The sequence below is a fragment of the Poecile atricapillus genome, chromosome 2 (genome assembly GCF_030490865.1).
Source record: "Poecile atricapillus isolate bPoeAtr1 chromosome 2, bPoeAtr1.hap1, whole genome shotgun sequence".
In the NCBI taxonomy this organism is placed as follows: Eukaryota; Metazoa; Chordata; class Aves; order Passeriformes; family Paridae; genus Poecile; species Poecile atricapillus.
In genome coordinates, this window is record NC_081250.1 from 22,274,872 (window position 1) to 22,289,597 (window position 14,726).

At 34.9% G+C, this 14,726-nt stretch overlaps 1 protein-coding gene across 1 annotated transcript in view; it reads left to right on the top strand.

Moving 5' to 3' along the window:
- Positions 1-14,726, top strand: part of ZNF804B (zinc finger protein 804B) — a 226,965-nt gene that overhangs the window by 199,254 nt on the left and 12,985 nt on the right. The window lies entirely within an intron of this gene.

Here is a 14,726-nt window from a genome sequence, read left to right on the forward strand (position 1 = left end):
GTTTCAAGGGGAGAAAAGAATTTGTCCTTTTTTTTTAAAAAAAAGCATCTGTTTCTGGAATTCAAATCTGTCTTATAATGTTTCTCAGGTGAAATATATTTTGCCTTGCATGCAGAACATGATATAAAATAATCCCTAATGAGATGCTGGATTCCTGGAAAAAGATAAAAAATACTAATTTTTTATCACTTGCTTGGTATCAATTTCATCGCATTTGTATATGGTAGGCATATTTTGCCCAAATGTGCCTATTTATTTCCTGCATCTCGATTTTCCTCCAATTTTAGCAAAATCCATATTTCAGTTGGCAATATGGAAGGAAAATGCAAATAACTCATATAAACACTTCAGAATTTAAAGAAAATGGTTTGAGAAGTCCAGGAGTGAACATTTCTGAGCCTCTGAAGTGAGGGATCACAACTGCTGACCCGGCCGCCTAAGCACATGTAACTAGATTCCACAGATGGATCTTTTTCTCCTGTACTTCTGCTAGTGCTTGCATTTGAGGCTCACGTATTGCGTGCATCCAAATTGCCAGGGAATTAGCTGTCCTCTGTGTGATCACACTTGTGGGTTCACAGGGGTCAGGAGCTACCTCAAAAACATGTGAAACCATTAGAAGTTGCAGTTATTTCTGACAGAGGACTAGAAATGTTGAATAAAAAGAGCAATGCTAAAGGCAAAACTCCCCACTGTCCCTGAAAGCAATCTTATTGTCTTCTGCAGTATCACAGAGGATGTAAATCACCCTGGAATTTTCTGTGTACATCTATCACAGCACTTCATTAAAAAAAATGCCTAAGGTCTGCCCACTCATCAAATGCTGAACCATCCTGCTGAATTCAAGCACTCCAGTCAGCTAGCCATAGGTAATAATGGGACTCTTTTGTCCCATCACTCCCAAACCAGACTTATGCATTTATGCATTAAATCAAAAGCAGTTCATCTCATCACCATTCAATGAATTAATCCATAAAAATTGTTATAATAATACAAAACAAATGTTTTTCCAGATCCTAAACCTGTGACTCTAATCCCTATAAATCCCCGTTTGCTACACAAAAGATTTTTTTCACCCTTCAGCTGTTTTTTTTAAGTCATCAGAAATGCATCTGAACTCAAATGGAGCCATTTGTACTCTTTCCTCTACACACATCCCCCCTGCAAAAAACAGTTTATGCTAAATCAAACAGCCTGCTTCATGCACCAACTATGATTGCGTTGCTGGGCAGGGGAGGTTTTGGTAGGTTTCTGTTATAAAAGGGTTTGTTTAAGCAATAAAACTCTTCTTAATTTTCAGTTAAATTTACTGCTTTAAAAGCTGCCAGTACAAAGTGCTGGAAACTAAGAGTCTGCACAGATATGCATGACACATACAGAATATCAACTGGCAGTGCAAGCTCACCTCATTCTGCCCTTTCAGATGTAGTTCAGAAGCTCAGTTAGTGCAGGATTAGCTACCTACCCTCCTGATGTGACAGGATAATTCAGTCTCTTCTCCCCTCTCACTTCTTACCTGGTCAGCTAAGTCTGGGAAAAGCATTAGTTTGCCTCTAGGAATGGTGTAGGTGCACCCTTTCCTCTGACTTTTATAGTCAGTCACAGAAAAGCCTCTAACTTATGGTTTCCTTTGGGTTTAGTTAGCTTAGTTTCAAAATGTTTATTCTGGGAGGGACATTAGCCACCACAAGAACTTCCTCTAAAGGTGTGTTTTCTGTTTCCCAGAAGTAATTTGAGGGTAGCTTTAGTAATCTGCATGGGTATGTTCTAAGCATCATTCTTCTAATGGAGAGTAAATTAAAATGAGACACTTTGCATCTCAGTAACAATACAGTATAGTCCTCCCATGTGACTTCCCATTTAAATGCTACTACTTCACAATTTGTATTAAAGTGGCAATGATGTTTAGAGAAGATAGAGAGGCAGAAAAAAGGATATTGCACTGAGTGCTTAATCATAAGTCTTTTGTTTGTCTTCCAGAGGAAACAGATTTTATCCAGAGAATTGTGGCTTTAATCTCTAAATATTATGGTTTCATAAAATTAATTTTGTGATCCATTTTCTTATAGATGATTTCAGCCAGTTGTTCTAGCAGGAAGTGCTGAGTCCTGGACCTAGCATACCAGCCATTGCCCTCCCTGTCCTCAGAGGCTGCAAAATGTTATGATGACAGTCTGGCCTTGTTTGCATAAATGGTCTTTCTCCTGTCTTTCTGTATTAGATTATTCTAAAGCAGTATACTCAGACATACTTTGTCTCTCTCTGCTCGCTACATACCTTCAAACTTAAAGACATAAAAATATGATGCATGTGTACATATATATATGAATAAAATTTTGACAGATCATCAAAGATCAATGACTACATCTTCATTGTCTTCTAACACTGTAATGACCCTTTAGAGTTCTAATATTATTTATCTATTTTTGAGTGACATTGTCTCACTATTGAGCAATTCCTACTCCTTTGGTTAGCAAAAGAGTAAAAAAAAATCCTTATCAGCATTAGTCTCAACATTTTTCCTGACACACTACAAGAATTTTTCACTAATATTACCTTCTATTGGAGATCAATTTATTTCAGTGCAGGGCTGGATAAAGTGAACACAGGAAATTTGTCTGATTGGAAGTTTGCACTCTCTCCCAGCCTTACCTGAGCCCTCTGTTGTTAAACCTGATATTTAACAAGGCTGGGGCAGGGATGTGGGTGACCTTGCTGGGAGAACCTAATCTTTCATACAGCCCTGTGCACACATCTCTCGTTGGCCCACCCCATATCAGCTAACCAACTTGAAATCACAGCTTTTTCCTCTGTGTTTTTTTCCTATGACTTTCTCCTATGACAAAAAGTCCAGGGCAGCAGTCAAGGGGAGTAACCCATTTGATAAATCTGCAGTTTCTCTCCTCAAGCATCAGGGTGAAGGACGCTTGGTCTCGCTTGCTTGCTGCCTTCTCTGCAGTAAAAGTTATCTGCATCAGAATGGAGTGCATTGGCTCTGCTGAAGCTACCTGGACACTGAAAAGCACAAGGGTCCTGGTGTGAATTCATTCACAAGTGATCAGGGTACAGATAACCAAGACAGGGTGTTACCTGAAAATGTAATATATGAGGGAGTAGGCTGAACTGAAAATAATATATAAGTGTAGTTCTTTTTAACCATATTATATGTGTCTTTAAAATGAAGCCAAACTTGAGCAGAGATATCTATTTGGTTGACATTATTAAATGGAACCTTTTAATAACTCCAGGTCATGCAATGTGTTCATTCATTCAGTTAACATCAAAGTAGTTGGAGATTTCAATTTTTTGTATAAGTAATCCTTAGCAATCACCAAGGCTTTTAGATGTCAGCAAATGAGAAAATCACAAATCTGTTCCATGTACTGCAATATGATAATTATGATGATGTTAATAATATGAATAATAGATATAAGCAGCAAAGAAAAACAAGACTGTATTGCCATCTTGGGGTTTCTAATGACAAAGCAAGTCTTCAGTTTTGTTGTCAAAATTTAACCATACAGTTAAATGCATCATAATCTCTCATATAATAAAAAATACACAAACTAACAAAAAATCTATAAAAAGCACCCCACAACATAAATTTTAATGTCCCTGAAGCACACAGTAGTAAGTGGAAAGAAGTTTCAGTCTACCCTAGTTTACATGCACATACCTGTATTTTAGTATTTACACCCATGCATACAAGTATTTGGTTATATTTTTGGCATAAGAGCCTGATTTAGTGTGTACAGCTGTTGGCACTCACTGCTAAGCCTTTATGGTGCCTGTGGATTTAAACTCTAATTCAGGCAGAGATTTAGCTCCTGTTAAACATCAAAGCTAGCAAATATGCTTACATTTCAGCTAGCATTGCTGCTGCCACCCAGAAAATGCACTGATAAGTTAACTCAGAGAAAGCTCCAGGAATGAGAGTAAATGCTGAGATCTTGTTAGTTCATCTTGAGGGTGTTTTTTTCCAGCATCTCCTCATTTATTGGAGGAAAAGTAAGCCATGTCTTTTGGTGCCAAGATAAAACTGTAATACTGTATTATCCGAACAATTTTCATTTGAAGGAAAAAGAACTGGCTTGGCAATCTGAGAAATTTCACCTTAGGATCTGGGAAATGAGAAAGAAATGCTAAGAAATTGTCTTGTGGATAAAGGAATGCATGTTTAGCTGTAAGAACATGCTAATCAGAGACAGGACTACACCAGCATGAAGGTCCCCTACTATGTGGGCATGTGCAGTCTCTGCTTTTTTCCCTTGGGACACTGGTGGTCCCACTGCTCCCCTGGTGCTGCCATGTGAAAGGGCCAAGGTCTGTAGCCCCTGCCTGTACCTGCATCAGGACGTTGCACTTTACAAAGCTGAGTCTTTAAAAACTGGCCCTGGCTTTGTGGGGCCAAGTTTGCATGTGGGGTCTGTACTCTGTGGCCTCCTCAGGAACAACCTGAGTGGTAAAATACCTCAGAATTTCTTGCTTTCAGCTAGTGAGTGGTGCTGTCTGCAGTCACCAGGATGCTGCTCCTGTAACTCACAAAAAACACCTTGGTATGGTGCTTGTCAAGAAATACATTCATACTTGTAACAAAACTTTCACGTTCCTCACATCCCTAGTAAGATCAAAGAAAAGGAGTTGAACAAGAGAAACAGTAATACAATTTTAGATTCCCTCAAACAGCTGGTTTATAAGGGGACTTGAAGTGATGGAAGAATTTTGTATGGGTATTTGTATTTTGTATATGTCATAGTTACTGTCCTCTTTAACTACCAATGGATTTCTATGCTCCAAAGCAACACACACATACACAAATTATTATATGTGTGCAATTTAGAGGGCTTAAAACTAGGCCCAGTCATGAAAACTGTGAACTTTCTAGGAGGTAGCCCTATAAGCAGCCCCCTCAAAAATAAATTAAAATATTTAAATGCATAAAATGAAGGATGCTCATATGTTTTACAAGCGTTAGAGATGAGTGTTACTGCTATTTATATTTTCAATTTTCAGAATATTTACCATAAATATCTTTAGTCAGATTGGGTGCTTTTGACACATCAGAATACAGACATTATGATACAATATAGTCAACAGTTTAACAGATTTTTTTCCACAAATTATTCTTTAATTTCAATGAAATGCCTGCTTATTTCTAACTTTAGACAAATCTATTTACCAGCTGATATTTTATCTCCACTATAGAATTATTTAGAATGATCACCTCTTCCAGTATAACATTTGTCAGACAATTCTGCTTCTTTGGAACTCTTTTTTTCTCTTGAATTTGGGGGTATGGATGCTGTGGAATTCTCAACTGTTACTTTATTTATTCATTAATCTATAATACAAGTAACAATTCACTTTTCTCTGCTCTATCCTTCTAAGTACATCTTTCTCTTCCCTTGGAAATAGCATATTCTTGATGTTACTAGTCTAGTCTAGTTTCTTTTTATATGAAGACCACAGCTAAAAGCAAAGAATTAATTTCTATAGTCTATCCTATAATTTTGGTGTCTTTTTGCCTTAAAGATTCACCTTTTTATTGCTCATTGTGAACTAGCAATTTTCTTGTTTCTACTTATTCCTATGCCATTTATTACATTCTCTCATTTGAGTTATAGCTTCACACTTTCTTAGCTGTTCATCATACACTGATTTTTAAGTGTATATTCTTGTTCATACTTCCAAAAATTACTTTGACTCTGACTGTAACTGTTCCCAAGGAGCAAGTTTTTGATAGTTTCTTACTGAGTAGTTATGCTTTTCTTACACTGTCTTTTCCATAGTTAAATTTAAAAGTTTTTCTCATTCTTTCAGGATTTGTTCATGTGAATTAACCCCTTTCATTCATCATATTTATATCTAAATTAGTTTTGATTACAATCTAGGTTACCCCAATGGTACTGTATTGTTAGATACAGAACTGATTGTGACGCCTATAATTAAGGTTTACAAACACTATTTTAAGAACAAGCTTTCCATTGCTCTTGACTATTGGGCTGAAATTTTGTTTATGGATCACAAGCTTCAGCACATAACAGTAAAAATACATAGTATTTGCAAAGTCAAGAATAAAGAAGTGAGAAGGCTTCAGAATCAGTTCTGTTGGGACACCATAAAGTGATACTTTTATGTATCTGCCCTTCAATGAAATCTTTAATCTCAGGTTGTGTGTTGCTTTCACTGAGGAAACGTCCCTGACTCAATACTGAGGATGGACTGTACTTTAGAATTTAATCCACTTTGTGCAAGAGAGGCAGCTGCTGCCTGCAAAAGAATGGATGATGTGAAATGAGGAGGAAACAGAAGGAGAACAAGTAGGTTTGGGAAGCAATTATGGCAATGTGTGTGGACAGAAACTGCAACAACAGCAAGGCATGGAAGTATCACTCAGAAATTAGAGACAAGGGAGAAGAAAGAGTTACAAGAGGAAGGACCAGGAGAAATAATCAGTAAATGAGGAGAAATATCAGGATAAAGCACGGCAGGAAATTCTCAGTGTCAGCCACTTAGCATCACCAATGTCTAAGTCATTGCATTTAGAGATGAGGAATTGAGTGAATAGGCCACATTTCACAACTCTGATTCTGTAAAAGAGAGTAATATAGATACTGTATTGGCATACAGTGTTGCACTGAAAATAGTAAAAGGTCTTACACAACATAAAAAATGGCTAGGGTCTGGAAAAAAAAGAAAAGAATGGAATGTATAATGCTGTTTTCATATACATTTTCCTCTTTTACTATTGCTGGATAATATAAGACCAAAATTTTCTTTTTCTGAATGCTTCTTTCTGTTATTTAGACACAGAGAAACCCTGCATTTCAAAAAACACGTTTGCATCACAGCTGCTGTGCTTCTGAGCACCTGCAATCCAGCAATTTTGAAGTGCTGAAGTAGCAGTTCAGGGGAACAGACAATCAGGTTATGTCACATCACAGAAACTAATGCAAAGAAGGGTAACAAAAAGCAAAACAGAATGACATCAGCATTTAAGTAAAGGAATAGTATACAGCATATGCAGAAAAGCAGGACATAAACAACATGATAATTCTGTGGCTGCACTGTATTAAGGACATTTATTTTTCCAGTTTGAATTTGCCAGTTGAAATTTTCTTAAAATGAATGCCTGCTTTATAATACCATGCAATATTTTCTTAAATGGTATGATGGGAGGCTTGTATTTATAAGTCTGCTGCACAGAGATGCTTCAGCTGCACACCAGAGAAGGTGCATGTACCAGGGTAGCTCCAGAGCAGCAGAAGCAGAATTATTAAATACCACTGAGCACACTCCAGTGATTAGGAGTGACTCGAGGCGACACATTCCAAAGAAATGTCACCAGAAACAATTTTTTATTTTAAACTTACCAGTCTGTGCAGATCAGTGAGCTTTTTAAAGAACTGTTAAACCTGATGCCCTACCAATGCTTTGCTGTTTTCTTACTACTCTTACTATTATAAAATAAATAAATTGGCAGTATTCATCCTTTTTTAATTACATGTTACTTAGAATAATGAGATTCCTTTCATAATTAGCCCTGAAAAAAAAAAAAAATCTTGCAAATAGTGCAGAGCTTCTTTTAAATTTAATGTCTTGATAAGCTAAACTGTTAAATGCTAGATGCTATGGAATTACATTTGGTGTTCTTTAGAATGAATGTTAATTAATATGTAAATCAGCAATTTAACCCTCTTTAAATTGGAGAAAAACCCATGGGACACCCAATTTCATAGCTGTTAATGATGGTCCAATGACTGTAGAATATTCCTTAAGCATTTCATTATATAAGGAATTACAAAAGTGTACTATCAGATTTTGGCATTTAAGACATAGCAATAACCAGAATGTCAGTTAGAGGAAGTGCTTTTCATTAGTGCCTGTGTTATTGTTCTTTCCGTTCTTCTCAGATGGTACACTTTTTAATTACTAAAGTTTTAAAACTAATTTTCCTAGCAGGAGGAATGGTTGATGCAGTGTAATGGATAGCTTATTAAAAGAAGCAAGGAATTGTAAGGACTACATTTGTAACAAAACCAAAAAAAGATGATGCCAGACCACAGGAGTATACAAAATTAACCCTCAAAATATCATTTTAGATTTTAATTTTGTACAATAAATCCTCACTCAGAGCATGAAGGAATACATTCTTCTTCAATTATATTTAGAAAATGTTTGCAGTCTGGTGGAAACTCAGAATCTCTGGTTCAAATAATTTCCTATTGCTTCAAATTTTTTCGTATTTAAAACACAAAGAAAAAGATCCCAAAACTAAATTAATTACAACATTCTGTTATGGCTGTTTTAACATGGCAATAATAACTGAAACCAAAACCAAAAAATTGTAACAAAAGGCTTCCTGAAACATTCCACTCAAACTAAAAAAAAAAGGTTTTGACCAGTTAATACTTCTTTATCCTAGAGCAAAAAGAGTTATCAAAATGAACATATTCTTATTTGGTTGTGAGTTCTGAAATGCTAATACATGCAGAACATATAATATTGCTCAATTAAATGAGCTAGGCATGTAATACCTAAATATTTATGTTTAGATTATTATTCCTTGTTAACCTTTAGGGCAGCCAGACTGAAGTCATGCTTGTGTTATTTATTAAATAAAATAAATTATGTTGGGTGTTGTCTCTGTATTCAGGGATACAGAATGTTTCCACTTTTTAAATAACAGATAGGACAGAAGAAGCAGAATAAACAGCATGTTTTCTATCTACTTCTATGCAAAATGTTACCATTCATGTGAAACTGTCAGTTCATGATGAACAAGCAAGAACTGGGCAAGACTGAAGGCAGACATACACTCAACTTCCTGTGCCAGCTCCAAAAGGCTGGCAAATATTACATAATAGTGTGTACAGGCCACGTGTTTTGCACACTTGGTTGGGATTCTTGTGTTAAATCAGAAGGTCTGGAATACCTGGTGTCATTTTAAGGTCAGGGTCTGCAGTGTCTACAAATAGTGAGGTGAGAGGGGCAAAGATGCTACGACTGGCATTGGTGACTGTGTGCTCACAAGTACTTGAACTCATATTTGTGGAATGACTTTTAGAATAAGAAATTATTCAACCAGATTAGGGAACCTGTTCCACTTGATATGCCACATCTGTACATATTTCACCTGAGGCAGTCCTTTGCCATAATCAGCTTTTTGGAAATACAGCAATTAGCTGTCATAGCTAAATGTTAAATGTTCACAGAAAAATTACATTCATCCAGGCTTCTGCATAACTTTTGAACTTGCTGATAACTTTCCCTCACCTGAAAAAATTATAATACTTTTAATCCCATTGACATATACAAAGTATTTCTGGCACTATAAACATCTGTCTAGAATCTGCATCCTTTATAATTCTGTTTATTTTTAAATGCCTGCACCTTCCCAGCAGTAATTAACATGCGAGAATGTAGCCACACAATTGATTCTTGTGGAGCTTTAAGTCATGCTTATCAGCTGTGTTTGTGTTCAAGGAACCTTACAATGTGCCTTGTACACCTTTAAGGAGCATTCCTAGCAGAAACAAACATTTTAAAGCAAAATAGAAACATATCTGTGCATAGCCAAGACAGCAATAAAAAGGGTGAGATTGGCTGCTTATCATCCTTACTTAGTTAAATGCATTAATTAACATATTTTAATGTATCTCTAAAGGAAAATTAAAGGTGGTAACCCAGACATTATCATTTCACATTTTTTACAATTTTATAATAATTAGGCTTTATCAGAAGTCATAAAAAAGATGAGGGCTCTTTAAGCATCTTCTCAGATTGAATTTCAAGGGAATAAATAGAGAAATGTAGGTAACATGCATGTGAATCCCAAACATAGTAATGCAGGTGATGGGACAGTAAATATACGTATATATCTTGAAAAAAAACCAAGCCCAAACCAAACCATACTAAACTGAAAAAGCCTAAAAACTAATTTTTCAGGAAATGTTTTTAGAGTGGAATGGTTACTCAAGAATGTAATAAGATCCAAACTATATTTCTTACAGAAATTTTACATCATTTAGTTTCAATCAACATTAAACGGTTCATTAAGATTGACATACTTTGCTTCAGCAGTGTTACTTTAGAAAAATAAATTTTAAAATTTATTCTAAAGTATTAGAAGACATATAAATATTATATATATATATTATACCTATTATAATATATTATATATTATAAAATATTATATATGTTTAAATAAATATATTATGAAATATTATTATATTTTCATAATATTAATTATAACATAACCACACCTTTTGATTGTCATTCTTGAGATACAGAAATGCTGAAAATTGCAACTTTAAGACATTATGTTGCATTGCTCTTTAGATGCACTAACATCAAGCCACTTGATAATTTCATTTTTAATATAATTTTTACAAATTTTTTTCCCTCACTAAGACTAAAACATGAAGCAATCCCAGATATCAAAGTTTTCTGCACAGCAGAAATTCTAATCTTTTAATAAGTGTGTAAGTGTAGAGGAACTGACAAACACCCCCTGGAACCCTGTGACATACTTTGTGCTTACAGTTATAATTTCTTGGCTTGTTTTCAGCTCTTAGCATGTTGATGGATTCCAAGTACTGCTTCCTTCAAAAGAGATACCTAAATACTTATGTTGAAAAGCCACATTGCATTGAAGTGTGTCTACACCCCCCAGTTTGGATCTGTGGTGTTGGACAGGGTACTAAATCACTTCTGGCAGAAGGCAAACAACGTATGGCTTGTATTCTGAACCTGCCCTGGATCTCCCGCCTTGGCGCGGATCGTGTGAATATCAAATCATAATCAACTGAGAAAATACAGGGGAAAGTAATATCATGTTTAGGGGTAAACCAATGCAGTTTATTAAGGAACATAGTCTCCCCAGGCAAGTGGGGACAGCACCAAGCCTGAGAGTTCAAGAGGTGTTTGGAAAACACACGTGGTGTGAGTCTTGTGGGTCCTGTGCAGGGCCAGGAGCTGGAGCCAATCATCTGGCTCAGAATATTCTGTGATTCTGTGAGAGTTACCAACATTGGCATATAAAAACACTGCCTAAAAGGTACAATGTAATTTCCACCTTTCAAAAGGAATCCAGAATATTCAGATTAATCCCATCTTCAAAGCAACATTAGCTCTTCTCATCAGTTCATAATGACCATCTTTTCTGAGTTCTGTGTTACTTTTATATAATTTGAGTCTGACTTACACCAAACATTCAATTCATTGACATAATCTTGCCTCTCAATAACCTGTGTCAGATTCTGATCTCCTTCCCATTTTGAAATTTAGAACACCATAATGTCCGTTTTCTTGGTGGAAAAAAAAAAATACAAAGGAAAAAAAATTAAGATTCTGGCTTTCAGTTTGAAAATAATAAGAAATTGGAACAGTATACTGTCAAACAAGTCATAGCCTAACACATCTAGATATGGAGTGCATCAGAAGTATGCAACAATTGTTACAGAAATTTTGTTATTTTGGGGAAATGAACAAACTTTTTCTTATATAATTCTTTTTATTGTTGTAGAAGGCCTCTCTAAAAGCTAATCCTATAATACATGGAAAAACAATCAAGTTGGGTTTTTTTTTCAGAAATTAAAATTTTAATATTTAATCCAGTTTCCCTAGTTCTCCTTGTCTCCAGAATAGTTTCCAGTATTGTTTTAACTCACCTAGTCTAAAGGATGTGAAACCACTATCACCATATTGTATCTGCATTGGTGCATATTTTAAGATGCTTCTTTTTAATTTCAGTACATATACTCATAGTATTTCACATTTTTTTAAATTTTTTTTTTATGAAATAATTAAAATTCAGGGGTGTAGAAAAGTGTGGATTAACGGGATAAGAAACCATGGTATAAATAAAAGAGCAATCTCAAATTTTACAGGAATGAAAATTTCATGGGAAGGAGTAGTAAAGCTTGCTTAAAAGGTTCTTTGTGTCAAGTGATGGGAAAGAATCTGAAAAGTGACATAATATTTCAGAAACAGTGAGTCATAGATCATCTTTAGACTATTAAACATGCTCATGTCTACATGAAAAACTGGATGTGTTTATAGCATCATTTGATGTAAGAGTGAATACAAACAGACTATCTGGAGCATGCCTAAGAGGATAACATTAAATGTTAACCTCCCTTAACTCCATATAAGAACATATAAGTGGGTAAGAAAAGTAGTACAGGATTGCTCTCATAAAAGTACATGATGTTCATTTCTACTCTCTTTTCAGGCAGAAGTTTCTAAAATACTATTAAAAATTTAAAATTGTAGCATCACAATTGAAGTGTGTCAAGTTTCAGCTCAGTGACATGTTGCACATCAGTAGGTTCAAAGGGACAAAATACAAATCACAAGTGGGAAATAAATAATATTTTAAGCACGTGGCAATAAAAAGGGAGCTAGATGGGACCAAAGTATCTTTGCCTTTTTATACTGGAAAATTAGGGCATTCATTCTTCACTGGTCATCTTTTTCCATGACACATTGAATTTGTTTAAGAAACACTTTATTGCTCTTGTTATTTCAGAAGGAAATGCTGTTCAACTGGGAAGAGAGATGGATAAGCCAAGTAGAAGAAACAAAGGACACTAGCATCAAAGGACACACAATAATAATGTGAAGTAAAATTGGAAAATAGTTAAATAAACTATAAAATATAATGAAAATAACCTTTCTAAAACTCAATACAATGTACTGAGATGTATTGTCAGAAGACTGCCTCTAATAATCAAAGGCTAAACTAGGCTCTTGAATTATTATCCATGAAAAAACAAACAAACAAACAAACCAAAACAAAACCGAAAACAAAACAAAACAAAAAAACCACCACCAAATAAAAACAACTACTCCAATCCCATGCATGAAGAAATTAAAATTAACAGACCTTCTATCTGAATGTGCTGCCTCTGTCGGCCTCCCTCGGTACAAGAATACCACAAATAAAATCTGTGAAAAACACTTCACCCATATTATGGGTCTCTAATAAAATTTGCACTAAAGCTGATTTTTAATCTATATGATTTTAGCATTATGATGATCAACATAGACATACAGGAAATAAAAAAAAAGAGGAACAATTGTATTTAGCAAATGCAAATAAAATATTTGCATGTATCTGTATAAATAACAAACTGTAACATACACTTCTTTTAGGAACTTAGTTTCATAAGGGTGAATGAGCTTGTAAAATGGGCTGGGAGGAGAAAATCAAACAGAAAGATGTGAGAGAGAACAAAGAAATTTCAAAGCGCACTTGGCAGATGGTTTAAGAACCCAAATCCCAGAACAGAAAAAGACCAAATAGGTTATAAACAGCTAATCTCATTTAGAAGGAAAGTCAATTCTCTCTGTCTTAAATTTATAATAAAGGAGAGAAGGGAAAAATGGATGGTAAATACTATAAATCACAAGTGTAGAAATTGGAAAAGAAGTGATGGAGGAAGTAAAAAGGGCAAAAGAAAAATCTGTAGTCAGCAGAGGTGAGGGCAAGAAAGTTTCTGAAAATGTTTTGAGAACATGAAGCATTTCCTGGTCCAAACTGACATTATTTACTTGTTAACAGTGTTATAAAAAAGATTACTCAATACAGATTTCTGTTCTATACTTGGAACAAAGCTAAATGCCTTAGCCAAATCCATGATGTTTAGGATGATTGTGAAGTACCACCCTATCAATAACTAAGAAGGACCTTAAACAACATATTCTAGAGATAAATATTTTTGTCTCAGCTGGTTCAGGCCATAAACTCTCCTAATAATTAATGTTGATTTTTAATGAGTCTCAGAGCATTAGAAGGAAAAGCTCCAAGCTAGATGATGCCAGGGTAGGATTTAAAAAGAACAAATAAGAATATCTGTCATTCTGACATTAGAGCCAGGGAAAATACTGGCATAACTGATACAGGTCTCCATAAAATGTTGAGAATTATAATGTAATTAATTTAATTTATTATGGATTATATAAATTAGCTCTTGTCAAAGTAACTTAAATTCATCAATTTACCTGGATGTCCCCTGTCCTGTGTTAGCGAAAAGTTTTGATTGGATGATTACAAAATTTATTTTGTGGTCTTTTCTGATTGAGCAAAACTGCAAGTAACTGTCATGTATTAAAACTCCTTTACTTTGAGCAGGCATTTTTTTGTTATAGAATTGCTGCTAGATTCCTGGTTATCTTTAACCATCCTACCGGCTGAAGATTTTGAGCAAATACAAGAAAAATAATTTTTTTGCTTTAGACTGATTTAAAAAAAAATATAAACAGCCACAATCTAAAATATTTTCCAGAGATAGATATTAAAAAGCAATATTTTACTTCCTTTATATATTTGATGAGGCTTCTGCTTTAACACCCTCCAATATCCTTCACACACATTTGCCCAGTTCGTGGCTTTTCATCTGAAGTTCAGTGACTGTTGACTATAAGCAAGGCTACATTTATCTCAAGTACATATTAAAATATCTCTTTTAGTGATGGACTTTTTCTCTTGTGGAGTGCTTCAAAGTCAGTGCAGTGGTTGAGTCAATTTTCCTCTATGTAAACTATGAATATAGCACATTAATTTGGACGAGGTTTATCCTTCATGCTCTGTTGTTGTCCTCTCAACATTATCATTGTTATCAAGAATCAAACTATTATACAGCTAAATCAAAATTGGGTTTAATTCAGGTGTCTGACTTTTTTTTTTTTTCCTTAATGGGTATACAAAGTTAGAGGTGATA